Source organism: Ovis aries, chromosome 2 (assembly GCF_016772045.2).
Source record: "Ovis aries strain OAR_USU_Benz2616 breed Rambouillet chromosome 2, ARS-UI_Ramb_v3.0, whole genome shotgun sequence".
Lineage (NCBI taxonomy): Eukaryota > Metazoa > Chordata > Mammalia > Artiodactyla > Bovidae > Ovis > Ovis aries.
In genome coordinates this window covers 77782393-77809918 of record NC_056055.1, presented here as the reverse complement: position 1 = coordinate 77809918, position 27526 = coordinate 77782393, and the positions used below count along the sequence as shown (strand labels likewise).

The window sequence follows — 27526 nt, the reverse complement described above, 5'->3', positions numbered from 1 at the left end:
GAGCCAGATGTCCCTGCCTCCGCATTAGGAATAGAGGAAATTTGGGAAAGAATCAGAAAGAAGTTCCGCACTGCAAAAACAATCTTTGATCCTTTGAAGTTGAGAAATTATTTGGATTCTTTTAGTTATCCTAGAAATATAAACAAACTATTTACTTAAGTGCTTAGGCTCCATGTTTGAAGACAAAAATAGAATCAAAGCTTTTCCAGGCTATTTATACTAAAAAAGTGATTTCAGTAGTCAGGATGATTAGTTCACATTAACTTTGATTCATATTTCTCTTGGGAAAAAATTCCAAGGTAAGATGCTGATTTTTTCCCCCTCAGTGGAAGATCATGGCCTTGTGGGCAAAGATAACAATTCAGGATGAAATATTTTGAAGCAAAGAATTATTTGGATCTTTTTACACCCTATGAACTACACCTTGAATGACATCCAGTGCAACCTCCATGCTCAGATACTTTTGTACTGAGAAACTCACTGAGTGGCTATAAGGAAAAAAAAAAAAAATCTTAAATACAGGCTAGTCATTCTAGTTTGAGTCTTACCTAGTTTTTTTCCACCATGGATAGAGGCTTGTTTTCTGACTTGTTCTAATTAGCAATTCCTTTTAACAAAGAAATATACAGAACCATAAAAAATAATTAATGATACAAAGTAGCCTACAGTAAATTCTAAATATGTATAAAGGCAAGGATGTTATAGAAAACAGCCAGCCAGCACACTCCCCCCATCAATATTTATCAAACACCTATTATGTGCTCAGTGACAAACCTAGACTGCATATTAAAAAGCAGAGACATCACTTTGCTGACAGAGTTCCATCTAGTGAAAGCTGTGGTTTTTCTAGTACTCATGTATACATGTGAGAGTTGGACCATACAGAAGACTAAGTGCCAAACAACTGATGCTTTCGAAGTGTGGTACTAGAGAAAACTCTTGAGAGTCCCTTGGACAGCAAGGAGATCAAACCATTCAATCCTAAAGGAAATCAATCCTGGGAGGACTGAGGCTAAGATGAAGCTCCAATACTTCAGCCACCTGATGCAAATAGGCAACTCATTGGAAAAGACCCTGATGCTGGGACAGATTGAAGGCAAAGGCAGAAGGGGATGGCAGAGCATGAGATGATTGAATGGCATCCCTGACTCAATGGACAGGAGTCTGAGCAAACTGTTGGAGATAGTGAAGGACAGGGAAGACTGGCGTGCTGCAGGCCATGGGGTTGCAAAGAATCAGACACAACTGAGCAACTGAAAAACGCAATAACAATGCGCTAGGTGTTGTCCTAGGTAATGGAGTATAGCAAATTCAGTAAGGGAATTCAGATCAATTTCTGAAAGCACTAGAAAAACATTGAAGACTTTTGAGTAAATCCATGACTTAAGTGTTGGTTGCTTCTAGTTGTTCCCATCTGAGATATAATTTTCACTCCAGATGAAGAATATGAAAGATGTAAGTGTTCCCCACCCCCCCACCCCCCCTGCCTACAGTTTACTCCTTATATATCAACCTTAGGTGGAGAGAATAATACATCTTTAAAATTTGATCAAATGTGGCCAAATATTAAAATGTTGCAAGCATGGAGCCTATTTAGTAGCTGGTTGCTCTTTGCTTATTATCTTTCTTCCTTTAGCTAAATGTCTTTGTTCTTGTAGCAGACTAATATGTTATTTTGATCTGTGGAGTTACAATAAAATGTTACTGCCCTTTAAAGAAAGAGCTGCTTTGAAGTCTTATTTTTTATGACATCACTTTTTAGAGTAGACTATTTCCAGGTACTCTTCTTCCACATATCAAGATATGCATAACAAGAAAAAAGGGGAAAACAGCTTTAGAAAAATTAAAGTGTCACAATTTATTTGTACTTGATGTTAAGGTTTTGTGATAATTATAATCTACAAGTTACATATGTTGGGCAGATTTGAGTCTTCCTACTCTTAATTTTGCCTGAATTCCTGGTGGTTCAGACGGTAAAGCGTCTGCCTGTAGTGCAGGAGACCTGGGTTCGATCCCTGGGTTGTGAAGATCCCTGGGATCTTCCCCAAGTCATTGGCCTTTAGTGATGCAATTCTTCTATCCTTTTTTTTTTTTCCCTTATCTGTTATGTTAGGTGTCTCAAATCCCTTATACCTGTTACCTTTCCAGTCTCCTTAATTTTTTTTCCTGGAATCTAATTTAACTCTCTCTTTCACAAATTTATGTACTTAGGGCATAGATTGTAAAGAAAACTGACCAAAAAAATAACAGAGAAAATTAAATTTAACAAATAAATTAATTTTGGACAATGAAAGATTTGAATGTTATTGAAATGATTGTATATGTTTACATTTACTTATGAATGCTTATTTGTCATCATCTTCAGTTACTTACCCACAGCATGGGAAAGTCACAACATACCACTTTCAATTTGTGTACTGCATAAAGTATTCTATTTTTTATCAGTGTTCCAATTCCAAATCTCATAAACAAATATGAACTTTCAACTGGCAGCTAACAAACATTTATGTTTGGTGAAATATGGTACTCTTTACCACCTACCTACTCATTTTCTACTGACAGTGTTTACATTATACTGTACTGTTTGTGCTTTTAGGAGATAATAGATAAGTTTTTTCAGTAAACTATGGAGGAAAATGTAGCATTTGTGAATAAAAACACAGAGATAATGAAATCAGTATTAAAGTGAGAATCTAAAAAAATAAAATAAAATAAAATAAATAAAGTGAGAATCTAGAACGGCTCACCTCGAAGAGATTTTAAATACACTTCTTATTGCTAATCCCAGCTGGGAGTTTTCCACTGTGCTTCTGACATTCTATCCTCATTTTCACATTTTCTTCCAGAAGTGTAAAGATCACATTACAAAATTTTCATTACTTTGTTATTTATTTCCTCCTTTCTGCCTGTATGATTTTATACCATTATTTTCCAAAATAATGATGATAAAACTCTTTAGGTTCTCAATCTTTCCTCAATGATACAATGTATTTTTCTACCAAGAGTATAACCATTAAATAAATGCAAATGTGTATCAATGATCTCCCAAATAATTTTCAGTTATATCATAAGGGTTTAGAGTAGACATATAAGATGCAAATTACATTAACTGTTTTTTTAGATCTTATTAATCTAGATAGATAGATGTAGTGTAATCATCACACATCTTCAGTATATGGCATGCAGTAGTGGTTGGTAAATACTTGTCTTGTTTGTAGAAATAATATAAATAAGGTAATATTTTGAAATAGGCAAATATAGTTATGAAAATAAAAAGCACAGACATAAGCAATTGGTTTGGTTCATGTCATCGATTATGAGATATGATTATATCATATATCCTCATCCATTTCTTTGGAGGAAAAATGAACTAGAAAAGTGAATAATTATAAAATTCAGTGAAATGGTGACATTGGGATAATTTGGTAGCTACAAAGAAAATGTTGATATGTGTTGGCTTGATTTATGTAATCATCTGCCTAAATCTCTGTTATAATAGCTATACAAGTTTTTGAAAACATTTTAGATCAACAAAAAAGTTCCAAAAATAGTTACACATATATCCATCATCCAGACTCCCATAATGTTAATACTTGATATATCATAATAATTTCTTTGTATAATTGTACAGTTAACACTGGAACAGCAGTATTAATTTATCTAAAGTTCTTATTAGATTTTCATCAGTTTTTCCCACAAGTGTCATTCCTTTCTGTTTTAGAATCCAAAATAAGATCCAGATTATAAATATTCAGTGCTTGTTTTCTTAGTTTCTGCTAATCTATGAGAGTTGCTGAATTTTCCTTTGACTCCATGACCTTGCAGCTCTTGAATACTGGTCAATTTCTTTGTATTAGAACATCTTTTGCTTTGAGTTTGTGTGATACTGTTCATGGTTAGATCAAGGAGAAGTACTTTTGGCAATGCCAGAGGAGTAGCACTGTATCCTTCTCAGTGCATCATATAAGGAAGTATATGGTATATTTAATCTCTCTTAGGATGTTCTCAATTAAGGTAACATGGGCCAGGTCTTTCTACTTTATATTTACTATTTATACTTACTATTTATATTTAGTTCCCTTTGAACTAAAATATATGCTGGGAGAGATACTCTAAGGCTATGAAAATATCCTGCTTCATACAATTATTTTAGCATTCATTGGTAAATTTTGCCTACAGTAAGTGTTATTGTGATGTTTACATGATGGTAATTTTGTATTTCAATTATTTTCCCTACTTATTATTATATAATAGGCCTTATGTCTCTTATTGATTGCTATTAAGAAATGACAAAAATATATTGTTTTTATTTTTGTTCCTATTAATTATTTAGGGCTAGCTTCCCTTCCAAAGACTTTAGCTAAGTTCTTTTTCAACATATGTTTTTAGCTAAGTTTTGTTGTGATGGTGCATTGCAGTCACTCAAACCCTCTGCATACCAAACCCTGTCCATAATATCATGGGCATGTGTGTATACACACACACTAAAGTCTTTGACTGTGTGGATCACAAAAAGCTGTGGAATATTCTTAAAGAGATGGAAATACCAGACCATCTTAACTGCTTCCTGAGAAACCTGTATGCAGGACAAGAAGCAACAGTTGGAACTGGATATGGAAAAATAGACCGGTTTAAAATTGGGAAAGGACTATGTCAAGGCTGCATATTGTCACCCTGCTTATTTTTAACTTATATGCAGAGTACATCATACAAAATGCTGGACTGGATGACTCACAACTTGGAATCAAGGTTGATGGGAGAAATATCAATAATCTCAGATATGCAGATGATACCATTTTAATGGCAGAAAAGAAAGAGGAACTAAAGACCCTCTTGATGAGGGTGAAAGTGGAGCATGAAAAGCTAGCCTAAAGCTCAACATTCCAAAAAACGAAGATCATGATATCATGTCCCATCACTTTATGGCAAATAAATGGGGGAAAATTGGAAATAGTGTTGGATTTCACTTTCTTGAGCTCCAAAATCACTGTGGATGGTGTAAGGGCTCTGACAAATCTAGACAGTATATTAAAAAGCAGAGACCTCACTTTGCCAATAAAGGTCCATCTAGTCAAAGCTGTGGTTTTTCCAGTAGTCATGTGCGGATATGAGAGTTGGACCATAAAGAAAGCTAAGCACTAAAGAATTGATGCATTCAAAGTGCAGTGGTGGAGAAGACTCTTGAGAATCCCTTGGACAACAACGAGATCAAACCAGTCAATCCTAAAGGAAATCAACTGTGAATACTCATTGAAAGGACTGATGCTAAAGCTGAAGCTCTGATACTTTGGCCACCTGATGGAAAGAGCTAGCTCATTTGAAAAAAACTCTTATGCTGTGAAGATTGAGGGCAAGAGAAGAAGAGGATGCCAGATGATGAGATGGTTGATTGGCGTCACTGACTCGTGGACATGAGTTTGAGCCAAGTCAGGATATAATCCTTCACTATCTCCCTGAGTTTGCTCAAGCTCATGAAGTCTGATATGCTGCAGTTCACAGGGTCACAGAGCTGGACACGACTTAGTGACTGAACAAGAACATATTTACACTAATACTATATATCAGCAAATACGTATTGACATTGCAATTTTCTTCAAGTTTTAAGCTAGCACAGCACCAGTTAAAGAACCAATGCTTTGTAATTGCTTTGAATGAGTCAATATGGTCTTTATTATGTCATTAATCTGTTAATTAAAAATTCTTCAAGTAAGTGCTGTGATGATTTAATGGTGACAAAATATCTGACCTGAGAGTTCCCTTATTGAAGTTTACCATAGCTTTGAAATAAATAAATAAACAGGAACAAAGCAAATAGTACAGTGACTTGTAATTCTAGAAGGTAAGATTAGGTCATAAAGATACATTTTTCCTTAAATATATGTAGATACCATGGTTGGAAGTTTATTAGCATCAAATACATCATAAAAAGCATGCAAATTTAATTGAATATTATGTCACTAAATAACCTCTTGATGAAAGTGAAAGAGGAGAGTGAAAATGCTGGCTTAAAGCTCAACATTCAGAAAACAAAGATCATGGCATCTGGTCCCATCACTTCATGGGAAATAGATGGGGGAACAATGGAAACAGTGTCAGAATTTATTTTTGGGGGCTCCAAAATCACTGCAGATGGTGATTGCAGCCATGAAATTAAAAGACACTTACTCCTTGGAAGGAAAGTTATGACCAACCTAGCTAGTATATTCAAAAGCAGAGACTTTACTTTGCCAACAAGATCCGTCTAGTCAAGGCTATGGTTTTTCCTGTGGTCATGTATGGATGTGAGAGTTGGACTTCGAAGAAAGCTGAGTGCCAAAGAATTGATGCTTTTGAACTGTGATGTTGGAGAAGACTCCTGAGAGTCCCTTGGACTGCAAGGAAATCCAACCAGTCCATTCTAAAGGAGATCAGCCTTGGATGTTCTTTGGAAGACATGATGCTAAAGCTGAAACTCCACAACTTTGGCCACCTCATGCCAAGAGTTGACTCATTGGAAAAGACTCTGATTCTGGGAGGGATTGGGATAGGAGGAAAGGGGGACAACAGAGAATGAGATGGCTGGATGGCATCACTGACTCGATGAACATGAGTTTGAGTGAACTCTGGGAGTTGGTGATGGACAGGGAGGCCTGGCGTGCTGCGATTCATGGGGTCTCAAAGAGTTGGGCACGACTGAGCAACTGAACTGAAATATGCCCAGTATATACTTCATAAATTTCTTCAATACATTCTGTACATTCTAGATATTTATATGATATGTAAAGGCTTCAGAGATGATAAAAATTTTTTCCAGATATGTTAGCTTCTTGCTCTGTACAGGTACTAAATGTAACCTATGTCAGAACATAAGAAATTTTACTTTTAGATACATGAGCAAATATGGCTTTGGTCATCTTACAGGAAAACTTTGTACTCTTTAAACTTTCTGTGAATCAATCTGATGACATATTAATGCAAATTACATTGCCTTATTTTGTGACTTCTGCAATTATTCAGCTTTATCACAGACTCATGAAAAAACTCAGGCACCACCCCCGCCAATACACACACTATTTAAATTCACTAATGGATTTGCAGCTAACTTCTGACTTCACTCTCAGTCAGTTGCCTTCAGTATCCCTTGTGCATGCACTCAGCTGATAAGTGCTGTGGTTCATTTTATTCTTAAGCAAACCATATTTAAGCAGGGGCAGAGGGAAATGGGAAAAAAATCAAAACTCCAGACCAATAATTACCTTAATTTGAAATGAGGTGATGAAAACCATTTCATTTCTTCATAATTCTTGACAAGATACATTGAAACAAGACTTGGAGAGGTGGAGGGTGACAGGAGGCCCCACAGCAGGAGGGATGGGAAACAGCAAAAGCTATATTTCTCTTGTGCTCATTATGGTGTCTCTGGCTTCTTTCAAATTGTATTTTATTCTGTTATCAATTTGATACAATTATAATTAAAATATATATCTTGGTTTAATCATGGATTCCTTCCTATATCAATGGCTATTTCTCAGTATTCTCAGTGTCGTCATTTCACATTACATTTTAATTTGTTAGTTCATCAGGAATAACAGTGTACCCTAGCATGTAAGGGATTACTTGTCATGACTCACTAGGCTAACAAAGCTTTTCTTGAAGGGGAAGTCTAATGAAAAGAAAAAAAAGATTCTACTTCTGGGTCAAATTATTAGCTCAGATATTTCATGCAAGAGAGAAATTGAAAATTAATTTTTCTCATTGCACTGTACAATGCACTGACTGAAGATATATGAAATGCATATCTCCAATAATGAGCAAGAAAATATCATTTGAGAATATAATACAGACACAGGATCTAAAGCAACTGTACTTTTAAAACAACTAATACTTAACATTGCATGGGAGAAAGCTTTTGATATACATTTTTTTTAATTAAAAAAAAATAGAAACCGTCCCTGGTAATCTGGGAAGCATTTAGATAAAACGGTTAAATATAAAGAGAGAATAGCAAATTCCACAGTAATTTGGTTATTTACCTTCATGTATTTAAATTACATTAGTTTACATTTGGGGCTTGTCTACTTATACCTTAAACCAAATAAATCAGTTAACAGGTACTTGTATTACTGAAGAATAACATTAAACTAGAAAAATACTATGCAAAGGTATAACAACCACAAAATAATAAAATTTCCTTTCATTTTGAAGATTCCCTGAGTATTCAAATAGAGTATTTGGACCTCAAATTGAGAATTAACAATGGAGTTTTATAACAGGTTTGAGGGATTGATAGACTAGTACAGTTAGGCAGGTAAAATTACTGAGTCAACCTTTGTTGACTGTCCTCATTTTGTTTTCCATGAGAATAACTCACAGCTACTTAAGCTCATTGTAGAAGTTCTTCCAACAAAACAGCATGTACAACACAGAAAGGTCAGTGTTAAGGGTCCAATTTTAGGTCTGCCAAAATTACCTGTGTAAGGCTAGATAAATTTCGTAACTTCTCAGCCTAGGTATCATGTTCTGTCAAATGAGTTTTTGAAAAGATACTTTGAATTTCCCTCAATTAATAAATTAGTAACTTACTTCAATTTTGAAAGGTCTTTGTTTTTGGTAAGGCAAATGTGTTCCTTAATTCAGTGGGTCTGAAGGAATTAGGGATTTCAGAAAAATCTTAATTTTATCTGCTTTTCAATAATAACCTTAATAAAATGGTATCAAAATACATTGTAATGGTTTATCTATATCTATCTATATGGCAATAGAGAATATATCTTACGATTTTAGCATGTGTTTACTGAGAAGACACCATGTTCATCTGCACACATTCACACACATATATATGTATATATACACTCACACCCCAACATTCATTTCTGGAGAAAGATTAGCTAAATTGAGATTTTGCAAAAAATAAAAGTTAGCAAGTAGATAATAGCAGAAGTACTATTTTTAGGAAAATGAAGGATGTCAAAACCTCCTGGACAGAGAGAAAGGGCCTTTTGAGAAATTCTGAAAGCTCATTAAGGATAAACTCCAATATCAAAGATTTTAGCCTAGTTTGGGGAAAGGAAACTAATATTTGTTGAGAATCTACTTGGTTTTAGGCAGTATTTGGTGAGTTACACTTGTTCTGTTACTTGACATGTTACATATCTCCATGCAGCTCTTCAAAAGATCTCACAGGTAACGCTTCAATTAGGCAACTATGTATAATTGTTTAGAGTGATCCCTTTTAGATTTCTTTCTCTGGTCTCGCCATTGGTATTAATTAGAGAATCAGTTAGACCTTATCCCTACCCTTGGAGTATCCTCTGTATCCAGGCTTTCTCACTTCTTATATTCAGAGAGTATTTTATACAATGGTTCACAGACAAACCACTTTGGGCTGATTCTGTTGAAAAGTGTGTTATCCCTAAGAAAGACAATGCCAAAGAATGCTCACACTACTGCACAATTGCATTCATATCACACACTAGTAAAGTAATACTCAAAATTCTCCAAGCCAGGCTTCCACAAGATGTGAACCGTGAACTTCCAGATGTTCAAGCTGGTCTTAGAAAAGGCAGAGGAACCAGAGATCAAATTGCCAACATCCTCTGGATCATAGAAAAAGCAAGAGAGTTCCAGAAAAACATCTATTTCTGCTTTATTGACTAAGCCAATGCCTTTGACTGAATGGATCACAAAAAACTGGAAAATTCTGAGAGATGGGAATACTAGACCATCTGACCTGCCTCTTGAGAAACCTGTATGCAGGTCAGGAAGCAACAGTTAGAACTGGACATGGAACAACACACTGGTTCCAAATAGGAAAAGGAGTACGTCAAGGTTGTATATTGTCACCCCACTTATTTAACTTCTATGCAGAGTACGTCATGAGAAATGCTGGGCTGGATGAAGCACATGCTGGAATCAAGATTGCCGGAAGAAATATCAGTAACCTCAGATATGCAGATGACATCACCCTTATGGCAGAAAGTGAAGAAGAACTAAAAGAGCCTCTTGATGAAAGTGAAAAAGGAGAGTGGAAAATGTTGACTTAAAGCTCAACATTCAGAAACCTAAGATCATGGCATCCAGTCCCATCACTTCATGGCAAATAGAGGGGGAAACAATGGAAACTGTGACAGACTTTATTTTTTTGAGCTCCAAAATCACTGCAGATGATTATTGCAGCCATGAAATTAAAAGACACTTGCTTCTTGGAAGGAAAATTATGACCAGCTTAGACAGCATATTAAAAAGTAGAGACATTACTTTGTCAGCAAAGGTCCATCTAGTCAAGACTATGGTTTTTCTAGTAGTCATGTATGGATGTGAGGATTGGACTATAAAGAAAGCTGAGCACTGAAGAATTGATGCTTTTGAACTGTGGTGTTGGAGAAAACTCTTAAGAGTCACTTGGACTGTGAGGAGATCCAACCAGTCCATCCTAAAGGAGATAAGTCCTGAGTGTTCATCAGAAGGACTGATGTTGAAGCTGAAACTCCAATACTTTGGCCACCTGATGCTAAGAGCTCACTCATTTGCAAAGACCCTGATGCTGGGAAAGATTGAAAGGGGGAGAAGAAGGGACGACAGAGAGTGAGATGGTTGGATGGCATCACCAACTCAATGGACATGAGTTTGGGTAAACTCTAGGAGTTGGTGATGGACAGGGAGGCCTGGTGTGCTGCAGTCCATGGGGTCACAAAGACTCGGACATGACTGAGCACTGAACGGAACCGAATGGTACTCTAATTCTCTTTGTAGACACTTGCAATTTTTGCTTTTCACTTATTATAATATACTTTATAAAGAACAGTAAGATCTTTCTTTGAAATCAGTGTAAAATACTGATGTTTCTAAAATTACATATTTAAGAGGTATATTTAATTTTTGACAACTATTCCTTTATCTGCATGATTGGACACATACATGTTTATTTATGTGTGTTTTGGATATATGTTAGGTGAAATTGGAAACAGATACTCATGGCTTTTTTTCTTTGCTCAAATAGGAATTCTAAACTTGATTTAAAAAAAAAAATTTTTGTCATCTCATTTTATAGTTAAAATCTGAAACCCAGAGATGACTGTATCTAGTTTTCTTCCTGTAAGTTCCAGTATTCTTAACATACATAATACAGGTTAGACATGATATCCTATCTCTTTTAAGATGTGAATTTATATATGACAAGGTACACATTTATAAAACTACTTTTCAGTGGTATCCAGAATATCCTCACGTGGATGCTTAAATTAAAAAGTATTTTTATAGGATGACTAGGCAATTGGTTCTCTGAATTTATGCCTTTCAACCAAGAAGATGTGAGGAAGTATATGCTGACTATTTGGAAACTGTGTGTGTAAAATTAGCTGGTTATTATCTAGTTAATGGGTAAGGTCTGCTGTCTGATGTGCTATGAAGTGGAAGTGAACAGCTGTTGGAAAGAGGATAATGGTGCTTAACCAAACTACATCGATCTTTCTTTTTTGTTTTCAACTTAATTTTTTGAAAAAAATAATTTTAAATATAAGGGAAAGTCCAGTGAAAGTCACCATCTCTATTCTAACATGTAATGGCTGATTAGTTACTAAACTAGCATATTCGTTATTATAAAATAAAAGGATTAGACTGTTTGGGGTATTCTTTATATATAAAAAAGAGCAAGTAATAATAAATTATTATATGAAACATGGTTAATTTTTAATCCATTTATTCAGTAAATGTTTTCTTAGTGTCTATTATGTGCCAAACATTGTGCTAGGTGCTAAATAAGAGAATTCGAACAGCAAAGTCCCTCCTGTTTAGAAACTGAGACGTATTTGGAAGAGACTCACCTTTAAAGCAAAAATTGGGAGTTCAGGGTTATGATACAGAAATGCAAGGCATATAGGAAATACACATTTTAGGGTCATGTAAATAAATTCAAGGAAAGGATGGAAGGGGCATGGTATGAGATGAGCTATGAAGGGCTCAGCCTGAGTAGGAACTTAGCCAGAAGAGAAAACGGGAAAATATTATTCAGAAAACAAGAAAAAAATATGAAAGACACAGAAGTGAAAGAAAATAGCATATTCAGGGAACAGCAAGTGTTTCTATTTTTATTTTTTCAAGAGCAGAAGGGTGACATAAGTGGATTGTGGGAGATAAGCAAGAAAGGAACTATTTTTTCATAAAGTGCCAAAACTGAGTTTATATATTGTCTTAGGTGATGAAAAGCTCTTTTAGAACATTAGTGGAAGAAGGACACAAATAGAATTCATTCTTGGGATAATATGCCTATTACAAAACAAAAGACTGTGTAAGTAAAGAAGTAAAGACAGATTAATTAGAAGATTCTGGCTTCTGGGTGTTGTATGAAACTCCACTCTTCTTCCCCAAAGAAAGTTTAGGGGTAGAACAACTAGTCAAGACTAAGTGAATCTTAAGATTGAAATTCTAATTATTTCATTCTACAATTCAGAAAATGAGGTCAGACAGTTTAAATGACTTGCCCAAAGACACAGAATTTCTGACAAAGCTGTAACTTAGGAACTTGATTTCTACTTTCTCAAAAAACACAGATTAAAATTCACAAGGAGCCAGCCTTTCAGCTTCATAGAAATATTTTAACTGAAGTATTAATGATGATATGTCTGTGCAGTACCATAAAACAAGTGACCTTCATGGACAAAACTCTCTGTGGTTATAATTAAGAAGACAAGGGACAATGAGATCTGATTATTAATGTAATTAGTTGATGATCCAGTGGGGTGTCAGATCTATAAATGCTAGTTATTGACTGATGGTAATGGAACATTGAAATCTTCAAACTAACTGGTGCTCAAGTCCTGCTCTCAGAAATAATAAGGGACCTGATCCCTCTATCCTGCCTCCTTGCAAGGTGCTAATACTACATTCTGAATAATGATGGGAAAACCCAGCATAAGGGCAGTGCTGCTGTTGCTCCACATTAAATCCATTGCTTTGTTTTCAGTTGTAGGTTCTGATTTTTTTGAAATTTGGACATTTATGAAGTGCAATCATGAACATGATGGGGAGAGAATATGATAAGCAACACTTAAGAATTATCAGATTTGCAGTATGTTCACAAAATTCAAACAAAAAAAATATATATGAAGTGTAACCTACTGTAGTGCTTAGCATTTACATAGAATCTTTTTTTTTTTTTTTATAACCAGCTTGAGACTTCTGTTGGTGCCTAAATCACATTGATACATATAATTTGGTAACCACATTGCTACTGGCTCTCTCAGACTGAAAATTTCAGTGTCTGATAAATAGAATTAGTTGTTCATATAAAGAAGATGACTTTACAGGTACATATATTTATTCAGGTGGATGATTTTAGTGGGCTGTTATACTTGATAATGTTCACTATGAGATTGATTATTCAGACAATCATCATCCCTAGTGAGGATCAATGATTTGCCCAAGAGCATAGGTTACAAAATAATAAAACAATGTTTTATTTCTGAAAATATAGATTGCTAAACTTTCATTTGATGATCATGGTACAGCAAGGTTTAGCCTGTTGCATTCCAATAAAATAATGCATGTACCTCATGATAAAGAGGATAGGTCAAAGTATGGAATATTATTCAGTCTTCATGGCTTCGGCCATGGGATGCTTTGTGATACCTCTGTTAGGGAAGAAAAAAATACTTCATCTTGATCCTCCAAATGAGAAAGGAAAGTTGCAATTGGATGTCATCTTTGCCGATTATTTTGGGTGTAATGAGGGAGAGACAGGTCATTTCAAGAGTGAAGCAGTTGCCAGTTTGTAGTCACAGATTGTAACTGTGCAAAATCTCTTTCTCCCTATTCCTTCCAAGGTAGTGAAGGATTCTGCTGAAAAACTTAGTCTACTGGTTGGAACTGAGTGTTTCATTGGCTCTCTGTTTTAAGGGGAGCAAGACTAAAGGGAATTCCTGAAACTGTGGATTTACTTTTATATAACTGAACCCTATTGTATTGTGATGTTCACCTAAAATTCTGAAGCTCACTTTATATTCCCATGCTGTTAAAATTTTTTGAGAGTATGGTTGCAAATTAAAATACAATATTTCCTCACCCATGAGAGTAATTCAGTTTCTCTCTTAGGAGATATTTAAACTATTACCATTTTGCAGGAAGAGTAGTGAAGTGGATTATCAGAACACATAAATGCTTGTCAGCTTCTGTTGATATGTCCTTTTGAGAGAGTCCCAGAAGTGAAATAACCGGAGGAAAGGGGGCACATATTTTTTAGTCTTTGATGCAGGCTGGAAAATTGCTTTCCAGTTTATACTACTGCTGTCAATGAGAGAAGACGGCAATTGTCCCACACTTGTTCATTACTATCAAGACAAAATGAAATACCACACGAAGCTGCTCTATAAAAAACAGTATTATTTACTTTTTGCAAACAAATACCCTCGAAGATAGATATAGGCCAACCTATTTTCAGTAATTAGAATCTTTGTGTTAGATTCTTTAAGTCAAGAGAGAACCACTTTAAGAGTATATTTGGGGAGGCAAGAAAGAGAAGCTGTGTCCACTGATAGACAAGCCCTTGAAACCTGGGAACATTAGGAGAACATTGATTATGCAATAAGCCCATTATACAGAAAGGTAAGTATTAATAGGAAAAATAGAAGACTGTCTAAGATAAGATTTACCTCTGTTACATGTTTATGTAAAGCTGCAATATACTTTAGAAATTACAAATTGTGTTAGCTTTCTAAGTCTGGCATAACAGAGCGTATCTATTGAACTTGCTCCTGAAATTGGGTCATTCATCAGTAGGGAAATGAAAATGGAGTGAAAATTTTCTCTGAGATAGGTTGAAACATTACTGTTTTTAGGGACCTAACATTTAAATGTGGTAGTGTGGAATAACTCTGCCCCTATCCTTATGATATTCTGACAGATTTGACAGGAAAAAATGATATAGTCTGGAGAAAGTCTTCCATGATAAGTTCTATGGCTTATGCTTGCAAACCCATTGTATGTAACATGGAAATGAATACATCCAGTTGTAACCATAAATGACATAAAGTTATTCCATATATCACAGTATGAATAAGGCATGGAAAAGTTAAATGTAGCTTTTAAATACACGCACTGACTCATGTGTACATTAACAACTATTTACTTGATATGACTAAAGAAAAAGACAGGAATAAGAAATAGTTTAAAATACTTTGTATCTGAAAATTGCTGAAATATAATTGTATAGTTAAATTTATTGGATACTAATCATTAGTAAAGGTGAGAGTAATAACAAAGTCTCTAAAGCACTCATATTTAATATAAGGGCATAAATCACAGTGTTGTTTGTTTATTTTGGAGTAAAACAGTGTTTCTGCTCTGATGAAGTAACTGTTGGCTTAGATATACTTTGGTAAGAACACTTCTTGTGCTCAAAACATAGTAAGGACCTATAGGTCCTGTGGCATTGCACTGCTGTGCATATTTGACCATTTCCCGATGGCACCCCACTCCAGTACTCTTGCCTGGAAAATCCCATGGGCAGAGGAGCCTGGTGGGCTGCAGTCCTTGGGGTCGCTAGGAGTCAGACACGACTGAGCGACTTCCCTTTCACTTTTCACTTTCATGCATTGGAGAAGGAAATGGCAACCCACTCCAGTGTTCTTGCCTGGAGAATCCCAGGGATGGGGGAGCCTGGTGAGCTGCCGTCTATGGGGTCGCACAGAGTCGGACACGACTGAAGCAACTTAGCAGCATGCTTTCTTTAAATTAAGGCTTCTCTTCTGAATTACAAAAATAGAAACATTCCTCTTTCTTTCCCTAGTGCATCACTTTTAGCTGTACAAATTCATCTGTAATTAATGATTGGTTTTAGGGAATTTCCTCCTGAGATTTTTGGCTTTTGCAGAGAAGTTCCTTGAAGGCAGCCAACAAATTAAAGCATAGTATGTTTTATAGTTTGTAAATATCACTAAATCAATATCAAGGAAACATTGTAGTTTACAGGTTAAATACCCTTAGCAATGGGATAAAGAAACTCTCAAATGAACAAAATGAGAATGGTGCAGAATTATACTTTAGTTTATCTTAAATAGTAACAACTGTTTTCAAAGTTTAGTTTTAGTCAAAGTCATTACATACACATATTTTTTTTATGAAAGTATTCAATAGCCATATATCTTAGATTTCCTTAACGAAATTTAGTTGTTATTTTCTGTACATTAAAAAGTAGAACAGTAATATTCAAAAACCTTTTATTTTGATTGTTAACTATTGAATTAATATTTGATGTATTAGGATATTTGTATAATTTTACAAATCTAATATCTCTTAAACTGAATTATTTCAAGCATCGTGATATATGACCTTGAATTTAGTGTTCTTTAAGAGCAAGACTAACAAAAATGATAATCCACTAAAATATTTTCTGACCTTAAATAACATTTGAGAAAAGGAATGAGGATGTAGTTCCCTATAGGGTTCAGATTGACACAAAACATTGTGGCTGTTATCTGATCAACCTGAATTCAGTGCATGGCTTCATTAAGTACTAGGTGTGCAGTATTTAAGTAGGACTGTTGACTAGGGTTAGAACTCTTTTGCTGAAGACTCACTTTACATAAATGATATAATCTCATCATTTGGAAGGGTTTTTGAAGAGCTTATGTAGCAGGAGGCTCCCATATCCCCTGCTAATTCAAACAGGGTTTCTCAACTTAAGAACATGATTGATATTTTAAGCTGAAAAATCCTTTTATTGCGGAAGCTTGTCATGTGAATTGTAGGATGTTTTGCAGCATCCCTGGCCTCTACCCACTAGTTATGCCTGTAGCCTCCCACCCCACCCCCACCCCCAGTTAGGACACCAAAAAATGTCTCCAGGGTTTGGTGAATGTCTCTGGCCAAGAGGGTGGAAGGACATTACACCTGGTAGAAAATGCCTGTACTAAAACAATTAGATGTACACATGTCCCCTTCCTCTTGAGCCTTCCCACCCCCACTTCCCATCTCACCCCTCTAGGTCATCACAGAACACCAGACCAAGCTCCCTGTGGTACACAGCAACTTCTCACCACTGTCCACTTACACACCATAGTGTGTATGTTGATGCTACCTTCTCCCTTTGTCCCATTCACTCCCTCCCCCACTGTGTCTACAAGCCTGTTCTCTACATCTGCATCTCAGCAGGGGTAGGATATATGTATAGTTATGACTGATTCATGTTATTGTACCACAGAAACCTATACAGCATTGGAAAAATACCAAAAAAAAAAAAAAAAAACTTCACACAAAAATACGATTAAACAATGTCAATGAAATGATGATAGGTCACCACCTCCCCTTTGCTACCATGGTGGTGGTTTAGTTGCTAAGTTGTGTCTGACTCTTGTGACCCCATGGACTATAGCCTGCCAGGTTCCTCTGTCCATGGGATTCTCCAGGCAAGAATACTGGAATGGGTTACCATGCCCTGCTCCAGGGGATCTTCCCGACCCAGGAATCAAACCCAGGTCTCCTGCATTGCAGGTAGATTCTTTATCAACTGAGCTATGAGGGAAAACCCTTTGTTACCATCATGATATATAAAAAATAACAACCAATCAAAACATAGCTTTCCAAATATATTGTCTATCAGGTTTGATATTTAAATTTTTCCTTATTGAGTCTATAGGTGTTTTATTCTTGTCATTTTATTCTTCCCTTTTCCCCCATTTTCTCATCCGAAGTCTTTTTTCCCCTTTTAATTCTAACCTATGCTAAGTTCAATTAAACCGCTATTTTGAAATATGTCTCCTTCCTTTCCTCTTGCAACTTATTTCCACTTAAAGGAGTATATGTTCCTTTCAGAAAAATCAAAGCAAGTACCCTTAATCCTACGTTTAAAACCCTAATTATTCCTATCTGGCCAGAGAAGTGGATATTTTAGGATATGGAGATAGTGTTTTTTGTGAATTCAGCCCTGACTTTGTTGACACTATGCTTTTTCTGTGATAAATTCATTACCCTGGCTGTAATGCTGACTATCTAAAGTTTTGTACTTTCTCTTCACCCTATAATTCTACTCCCATGAATGTTAGGCATTTGGATTCTTGCTTGACTGGTGGAAAACTTTAAGTGCCTCCCTGTCATTTACTGAGATTTTCTGTTCCTCTAGTCATGCCGGAGCATAAGCAAAACACAGAACCTAGAATTATAGCTGTTAGATACCACTTAAAACGCCTCATTCCCTGCAAAAAAATAGAGTTCTTACACTTACATCTGTACATTTATGTGAGTGGATGGGTCTTTGAACACATTTGGAAGTGTGTCACTGCATCTAATTGAATAATGAAATAGAAGTGATGAAAATATTGGGCTCTAGTGTATCAAAATGTGATTCTGTTTCCTCTTTTGGTTTCTAAAGTACTCAAATTGATTTGAATGTATTTAAATCTATTATCTACACATATTTTAGTTTCACTGCATGAAAGTTTGAAACATTACTGATGTGAAAATGATTCTCTGTTAATTCTAATTGATGCTCTGATGCCATTTTTGATCAACAAATATTCTAAGGCTTTTGTTATTATAAAACATGTGAAACTTGTCTCATAATTTTCCTGTTTTGAATATAATAATTCATTTAGCATTTTTGAAAAGTAATGTCTCAATTTTTGCCTGAAATTTATGTATCAGGGTTTACCTCTTTCTGTGAAAAACATTTATTTTAAGATATAAAGGAATAGTGTTCATTTGGAGATTCAAATTGAGTGTTATATCAGAGTATTTATCTCCACTTTTTCTTAATGAACTTCATCTATAAAAGACAAAAAGACCATCTTTTAGAAGTTAATGGGCAGATTCCTATTTTGAGCAATGTTTGAGTTTAAAGCATGTTCCTGTTTTATGTATTGGTATTTCTCAATCTGTTTTTAATACTAAGTGTATTAATAAGTATGCATATGTATTTTTCACAATAGGTTCCTGTCCTGAGACCACAGCAGGATGTGCCTTGGTCAAAGGTATGCCTATTTAAAATATATTTCAAACTTTCTTCATGAGTAATATATACAAATGTTATAATAATTGCATTATTGTCTCAGGCTTAGCTGTATGGAATTGTAATACATGTTTATGTATATGATATATACTCTTTGATCTGGCAAAATATGACTCTAGTGATAAAGTAACAGAATTAAAAAGTCTAATTGTTAAATGCATAGTATTGTCTTGCCACAGGATGCCTTAATCCACACAACCTATATTCAAAGAACTATTGTTGCTAATGTGCCTGTTAACAAAGCAGTGGAGCTATTCTAAGGCTGATGGAAGGTATTTAACATAGTCATTAATGATGCTGATGAGTAAATTATTGAAATAGGATATAGGTTAGTTAAATTGCCTGTCAAAAACTACCCATGTGTCTAGTTTTGGCAAATCAAATGTTGACATTAGTTAAAAATTACAAATCAGCATGAAAATAGGAAGCAAGCAGGAAAATAAGTACACATATAGCTAAATAAGATGTTAATATGGTACCTGAAAGATAAGGGGGTCAGTTACAAGGCTGATAAAGGATGCCTATGATTTCAAAATTGAATTCTGTTATTAAAAAAAAATGGAACATAGAACATTGCGAAGATCAAGAATTGTAGTAACCTTGAATCCTAAGAGAGAGCTGAAAAGAAAATGTGTACTGTAAATAAAAAGTACTTGGTGGGAAATTTGAGTTAGGACCATAGAGACTGAGATCCTCAAGGACTGTAGTGGACAGGATGAAGATTATTTAAAGTAAAACTGAAACTCACAGATAGGAGCAATTAAACCCAGTTCTTTGCTATGGAGAAAGTAGGATGAAAAGATGAACTAACACATGAGGAACTCAAGTGATAAAGTATTGATACAAGCTTTGATGTTGTTCATTTAGAGATATTTAAATATCAAATGGATTCACAAATGTCTGTTATAATTTCTCTAAATCTTCTCTAGATCATTTATTCTATTTGGGGTCCTTCCAACCCCACACAGAATTTGGCAAGGCAGTTCTTTTTATTTTTCTGCATGATAAAGTAACTTTACATTGAAAGAAAACTTGGAAGTTGTTTCATGGTTATAAGAAAAATTGTGGCTATATATGCCATCATGAATAATAATTGATGTCTGTTCTATTTTATGCACAGTTATTTTTTGAAAATAGGCTTATATACACTTTTATATTTTAAATTTGGCTCTAAATTATGTGTTCCACATGTTACCCTTCCAGGAAAGAATAAACTACTCATCTGCATATCTGGATAATTTTCTGAGATTTTAAAATTGAAATACACTTAGTTTGTTTTTTTTTTTTTTCCTCTTTTCATAAGCTTTTCCTCTTAGTCATTTTTCAGCGTCTATTCAGAGACTAGTGTGACTTTAGAATATCCGAGGAAAGTATGCCAGCCAACGTGTTCTGCCAGACAGGGAATGAATGGCTCCAGGCACAAACCTCTGTTGTGTCAGGGCTCTGGCATGACACTTGGCAGGGAACTAAATCAAATAGCACAATGCAAATAATCTCGGTTTCCAATAGATGTGCAGCCTCAACCTCAAGCCTGCTGTTAGTCAGTACTACTTTTTCCCCTGATAATCCGCGGAGCAGTATTTCTGATAATGAACTGAAAACTAGGGCATTTCCTAGGTGTCCTCACAGTGTGAGGAAGTGGGAGGATTGTAGCTTTGAAATCGGACCTTCCAGAGTTTTAAGAGCCACTCTGTCACTCACTAGCTGTCCTGGCCAGGTTATTTCAGATATAAAATGGATTTAGCAATAATTCTCACAGAGGTTTTGTGACTATTAAAATGATAAATTTGTCATAAAGCACATCTTTATACATGTTACATAATAGACATTTAATAAATGTTCTCTTACCACTTCCCATTTCTATAATGAGTTCAGTTTTGTGTTAAACTTGTAAATAATTATCTCTATCATTCTGTGAATAGAAGAGAAATGACTCTGCATTTGTAAATTTGAGGTTATATAAGCCTGTATAATATGTCTTTATCCTTGCACAATCTTTTTGATAAGGAAGTGTTGTGAACTTCTTAGCCATTTTTATATTGGTTCCTTTTTAAAAATATTACATTTGAGGGAGTTCCCTGGCAGTCTAGTAATTAGGACCATCTTTCATTGCCAGGGCCTGGGTGAAATTGCTGGTCAGGGAACTAAGATCCCACAAGTTGTGTGGAATAGCCAAAAAATTTGCCCTTGATAAAAAGGGTCTTTATGTTGTACAAGAGTGTATTGCATGTCTTTGATTTAATTTTAGCCCTTGTTAGTGTGCTCAGGGACGAAAAACCATATTGTAAAATGTAGATGGCTTAGAAAAATTATACATCTTTCCTACACACCCAAATTATCTTAGTTTTCATACTTTACTTCAGCTCATTTATTGAGAAAATACTGTATCTCATATACAGTGTTAGGTGCTAAGAGTGCAGAGAAGAAACTAAATAGAGGTTCTCTGCCTTCAGGGAAATGAAAAGCAGAAGACTGGGAAACATGGCATTTTAAAACGATGCGGTAACATAATACAAGGGTGAGGTGGCAATGAGAGGGCCTTATGAAAAGGTCATTCTAATCAGTCTGGCTCCCTGGAGGGCTTGATACTCAGGTGTCTTAAAAGGTGATGATCAATTGGTTGGATATCAGTCAAATGTGGAAGCACAATGGTGGGAAGGTGTCAAAAAAAGGCAGGAAAATCAGTTAGGAATCTGTTGTCTGAACTAAGAGAGACGATAGTATGGATTTGGAATTGGAAAGTGAAATCCTCCCACCTGTTCTTGAAGGTAAATTTTAAGTTATATTTGAAGGTTGTTTTTGTAGGAGTAAGATGTTTATCATAGTGTTACTTATAACATGATAATAGGAACAAAATTAGCTGTCAAATTATAAGGAAACTGCCAAATAAATTATATTTAAGACATTTAATAAATGTGTTATAAATAAACAACTTCATAATTGTAAAAATTTTACTACTACATCATAGTAAAATTCATTATTTTGAAGATCATTTAAGGAGGCTGTGTTCTTAAAAATCAGGTCAAACTCTGAAATAGATTATAATACCATGTCTCTTTTATGCATATGCTTTTATACACATATTTATATAAAACATGAAAACACAGAAATACTCAGCACATGATGTGCTTTTGTTAGGGGACAGGGATCAAGGAGAGCACACAGAAAAAGACTAGAAAGAAATGCATTCAGCGTCATTAACAGTGATTATGTTTATGTGGTAGATATACGTGTGATTTTTTTTTTATACTTTGATGTCTTTTATATTTTATATAATTGCATTGGACACATCCTGTGTGATACTCCTGAGTCCTAACTGCTGATGTTCATACCTTTTTGTAATCCCTTCCCATAGATGTGGGCAGAACCTCTGACTTTCTTCTAGCCTATGGAGTATGGAGAAGGTGACAGGGTACCACTCCTGTGATTGTTCTGTGACAGCACTGAAGAGTTTACACTCCCACATGTACCTTGCATTATATAAGACTATATATTTTTTAGAAGATTGGCTCCTGCTCTCCTGCTGGCCTTTAAGTAAGCTGCCATGGAGAGGGCAACATGGCAAGAAACTGAAAACCTCTATAGCTGACAGTGGCTTCTGGATGACAGCCAGCAAGAAGTCAAGGATGTAATTCCTATAGTCATAAGGTATATTGTGCGCACACCCTGAGTAAACTTGTGTGAAATAATAAATATAAATATATGTACATATATGTATGTGTGTATGTATGTGTATGTACACACGCACACACACACACACATATATATATCTGCCCCCAATTCCTGGCACAGAACCTTAAAACCACTGTAATTTCCTAAGAGTACTAGGAGTATCTTTTGTTGTAATATTTGTTCTTTGACCCTTGTTCCTGATGCAGAATTCTTAAAACCTTTTGGAATTTTCTGGGAGACAGGAATCTTTTTTCACTCTAGTGATGTGACTTCTAGATAGCTCCATGATGGGGGTAGTCACTAAAAAAATAAATAAATAAAACCAAGGCATGATTAGAAGATTAGAACTTTCAGTCTCCCCTCCTGTTTTTTCAAGAAAGGGGAGAAAGGCTAGAGATTGAGTTATGATTGATCATATCTCCAGGATGAAAACTTAAAAAAAAAATCACTTAAATAAATGGCTTGGAGGGCTTATGGTGAATAAATCCACATGCTGGGATGGTGACACACCAAAATTCCATTGAACAGAAGCTCCTGCCCTCAGGGCTCGTCTAGATCTCATTCTATGTCTCTTCATCTAGTTGTTCATTCATACACTTTAATAGATCAATATTTGTAATAAGGGCTCAAATTATGGCTCAACCTGTAAAGAATCTGCCTGCAATGTGGGAAACCTGGGTTCAGTCCCTGGGCTGGGGAGATCTCCTGGAATCTAGTGAGTAAACTGCTTTCCTGAGTTCTGTGAGTCACTCTAGCAAATTAATCAAATCCAAGGACAAGGGTCATGGGAACTTCTGATTTATAGCTAGTTGGTTAAAAGCACAGGTAACAATCTGGATTTGAGATTGGCATCTCAGTGTTTTTGGGGAAGTGGGGAAGTCTTATGAAATTGAGCCCTTAACCTGTAAGATCTTTGCTACGGTGACTCTGGCTGGTGTCAGAAGTGGATTTTATTCTAGGATCCCGACTTGGTATCTGAGAAATGCATGATGTAAAATTCCACACATCTGGTGTCAGAAGCATTGTGAGTGAGAGTAAAGGAGAACACTTTGCTTTTCCCATACAAGTTGAAAGTGGATATATTGATAGCGGAATTTTCAGATAAGAACCTGATATTTTGGCTGCAGCCATGCAAAGGACTAACCCAAGTCATGCTTGGGCCTATGCCCATAAACATCAAGCTAATAAATGTGTGTTTTGAGCTGCTAAATTTGTGGTAATTTGTTATACAGCAGAGAAAAGCAATTGCTGCAGACTTAATTGTGTCCTCCTCAAATTCATATGTTGAAGATCTCACCCTAATATGACTGTATTTAGAGGCTGGGCTTTTAGGAGGTAATTAAAGTACATGACCTACAGGTAGGTTCATGACCTGATAGTATCCGTGGTTTTAGAAGAATCTACCCCCACTACTCCACCATCCTTTGTATGCACAAAAAGGAGTCATGTGAGCACAGAGGAAGATGGTAGCTGCCTGCAAGCCAACAGAAGAAAACTCAGAGTGACACCTACCTTTTCTCTTTGTGTCCCTGGCAACATATGGTGTCATCAGTCTTTGTATTGTAGCCATTCTGATAGATGCACAGTGATATCTCACTGTAGTATTAATTTTCATTTACCTAATGGCTAGTGAGTTTGAACACTTTTTAATGTGTTTACATGGCATCTTTGTATCCTTTCAGTGAAATACCTCTTTATGTATTTTTTCATGGAAGGAGTGCTACTGTTTAACTGCTAAGATTTAAGAGTTCTTATGGTTAGTATGTTGAGTAATATATATATATATATGATGGCTGATAGGAGATGGTGGAGAAAATAAAAATATATTATCTAGAAGTCCAGATAAGGAAACAGTAAGAAGGTAGTTTTACATGTAAGTTGGAAGCCTTGGGGAAATATCAAGAATAGAAGTCTATTATAAGGATGAGATACCTTCCTTATACCAGAGATACCAGGGCTTCCCTGATGGCTCAGCAGGTAAAGAATCCTCCTGCAGTGCAGGTGACCTTGGTTTGATTCCTGGGTTGGGAAGATCCTCTGGAAAAGGCATAGGTTACCCACTCCAGTATTCTTGGGTTTCCCTGGTGGCTCAGCTGGTGAAGAGTTCACCTGCAATGCAGGAAACCTGGGTTTGATCCCTGGGTTGCAAAGATCCCCTGGAGAAGGGAACCACTGCCTACTCCAGTATTCTGGCCTGGAGAATTCAATGGACTGTATAGTCCATGGGGTCGCAAAGAGTTGGACACAACTGAGTGACTTTCTCTTTCACTTTCATAAGGATGAGATAGTCAAAGCTATTGGAGCAAATCTTGCAGGATGACCCCTTCAAACTCTTGGGTTTCCCAAACATATGACACTCTGCCATACCAGACTTAATTTTTCCTATTAAAAGAAAATAGCACTATTTATTTTATTATAAGAAATCAGACATTATCTAATATAAGGCCTTTTACTCCCACAGAATTAGCTTCTGTGTGTTTTTATTTATGGTTAAGGCAGTTCCTGTCTTATTAAGAGAAACAGGGAAATATATGTATATATATATATGCTGTCATAGTTATTTGCCCACACAATCAAGACTTCACATTGCTATGCTTTTAAATTGTTGTTGTTTAGTTGTTAAACACTATGTCTGACTCTTTTGTGAACCTGTGGAGTGTGGCCCACCAGATGCCTCTGTCCATGGAATTTCCCAAGCAAGAATACTGGAGTGGGTTGCCATTTCCTTCTCCAGGGGATCTTCCCAACTCAGGAACTGAACTCATGTTTCCTGCATTGGCAGGCAGATTCTTTACTGCTAAGCTACCAGGGAAAACTAATATAGCCATGTAAGAGGCAGTGTTATATAATGCTAAAGAATGTGGTTTCTGGAATCAGACTGGATTTGATCTCTGCTATATTATCTTTAATTGAGTGAAAATTCACAAAATATAAATTTTTTGTTGTTGTTCAGTCACCAAGTTGAGTCTGACTCTTTGTGACCCATGGGCTGCAGCACACCTGGCTTCCCGTCCTTCAGGGAACTCTCCCAGAGTTTGCTCAAATTCATGTCCATTGAGTCAGTGATGCCATCCAACCATCTCATCCTCTGTTGCCCCATTTTCCTCCTGCCCTCAATCTTTCCCAGCATCAAGTTCTTTTCCAATAAGACAGCTCCTTGCATCAGGTGGCCAAAGTATTGGAGCTTGAACCTCAGTCCTTCCAATGAATATTCAGGACTGATTTCCTTTAGCGTTGACTGGTTTGATCTCCTTGCTGTCCAAGGGACTTTCAAGAGTCTTCTTTAGCACCATAGTTCAAAAGCCTCGACTTTGCAATGCTCAGACATTTAGTACATTAGTGATACATTCACCATGTCAGTATAGTTTCGGAATATTCTACCACCTCAAATACAACTCATTACCAATTGAGTAGTTGTTCCCCATTCCTGCTTCACCCACCTGTTCCACAATGACAAATTGTATAGACATTCAACTTACTCTCCTTGAGAATCAGTAATTCTCTATTCGTATAAAGACAGGAATGACTTTTACCTTATATGATGGTTCTAAGAAGTCAGTAAAATAATCTATACAGTCCACTTAGAACATTGTGTGTCTTAAATACCTGTTAAATGAAATGTTAAGCTTATCTGGTCCTATTCAGCATCCAAGGAAAAATGTAGTAAATAACACTAAGAAGTGTTCCTATAAGTCATCAGAACAGGGAAAGACTGAAAGAAGCTGTGCACTTTGATTTGCTTAGAGGCTAATGAATCACTGATACCCTCTTGCTCTAGAAATAGATAATTAACACTCATGTTCTCTCTCTTTACATATTACGGTTTAAACGTAGAATTTAGGGCTGAGAGATATTGAGGGCAAGAGGGAATTTCCCAGGAAATATCAATCTGAAAATAAGAGGACTATAGAGGAATTTTTTAAGAGGGAATCCTTTTCTTAGAAATAAATGAAAGAGATGAAACAGCAAGCAGCAGCTTTAAAGGTCTAATTATTTTCTGGTTAATATTAGTACTCATGATGATGAGATGTTTTTAAAAAGTAAATGGCATGAAAAAGTAACATATAAAAATATAGTATAAAAGTAGATATATGCCTATGTTTATCTTTTTATATGTAAATATATGTAAATTTAACTAGTTAAAATTATAATGTAATCATATTAACATATAATGTAATCATATTAACAAATGGTGCTGGGAAAACTGGTCAACCACTTGTAAAAGAATGAAACTGGAACACTTTCTAACACCATACACAAAAATAAACTCAACATGGATTAAAGATCTAAACATAAGACCAGAAACTATAAAACTCCTAGAGGAGAACATAGGCAAAACACTCTTCGACATAAATCACAGCAGGATCCTCTATGACCCACCTCCCAGAATACTGGAAATAAAAGCAAAAATAAACAAATGGGACCTAGTTAAAATTAAAAGCTTCTGCACAACAAAGGAAACTATAAGCAAGGTGAAAAGACAGCCTTCAGAATGGGAGAAAATAATAGCAAATGAAGCAACTGACAAACAACTAATCTCAAAAATATACAAGCAAATCCTGCAGCTCAATTCCAGAAAAATAAACGACCCAATTAAAAAATGGGCCAAAGAACTAAACAGACATTTCTCCAAAGAAGACATACAAATGGCTAACAAACACATGAAAAGATGCTCAACAATACTCATTATCAAAGAAATGCAAATCAAAACCACAATGAGGTATCACTTCATACCAGTCAGAATGCCTGCGATCCAAAAGTCTACAAGCAATAAATGCTGGAGAAGGTGTGGAGAAAGGGAACCCTCCTACACTGTTGGTGGGAATACAAACTAGTACAGCCACTATGGAGAACAGTGTGGAGATTCCTTAAAAAATT

General features: G+C 35.7%; 1 protein-coding gene across 24 annotated transcripts in view; it reads left to right on the top strand.

Annotated features, from left to right (window-relative positions):
* PTPRD (protein tyrosine phosphatase receptor type D) overlaps nt 1-27526 on the top strand; it is a 2474579-nt gene that overhangs the window by 916508 nt on the left and 1530545 nt on the right. For all 24 annotated transcript variants that reach the window (XM_060410987.1, XM_060410960.1, XM_060410965.1 and 21 more), the window contains exon 5: nt 18897-18938. The gene's annotated coding sequence lies outside the window, so the exon portion shown is untranslated. The remainder of the gene's footprint in view (nt 1-18896; nt 18939-27526) is intronic.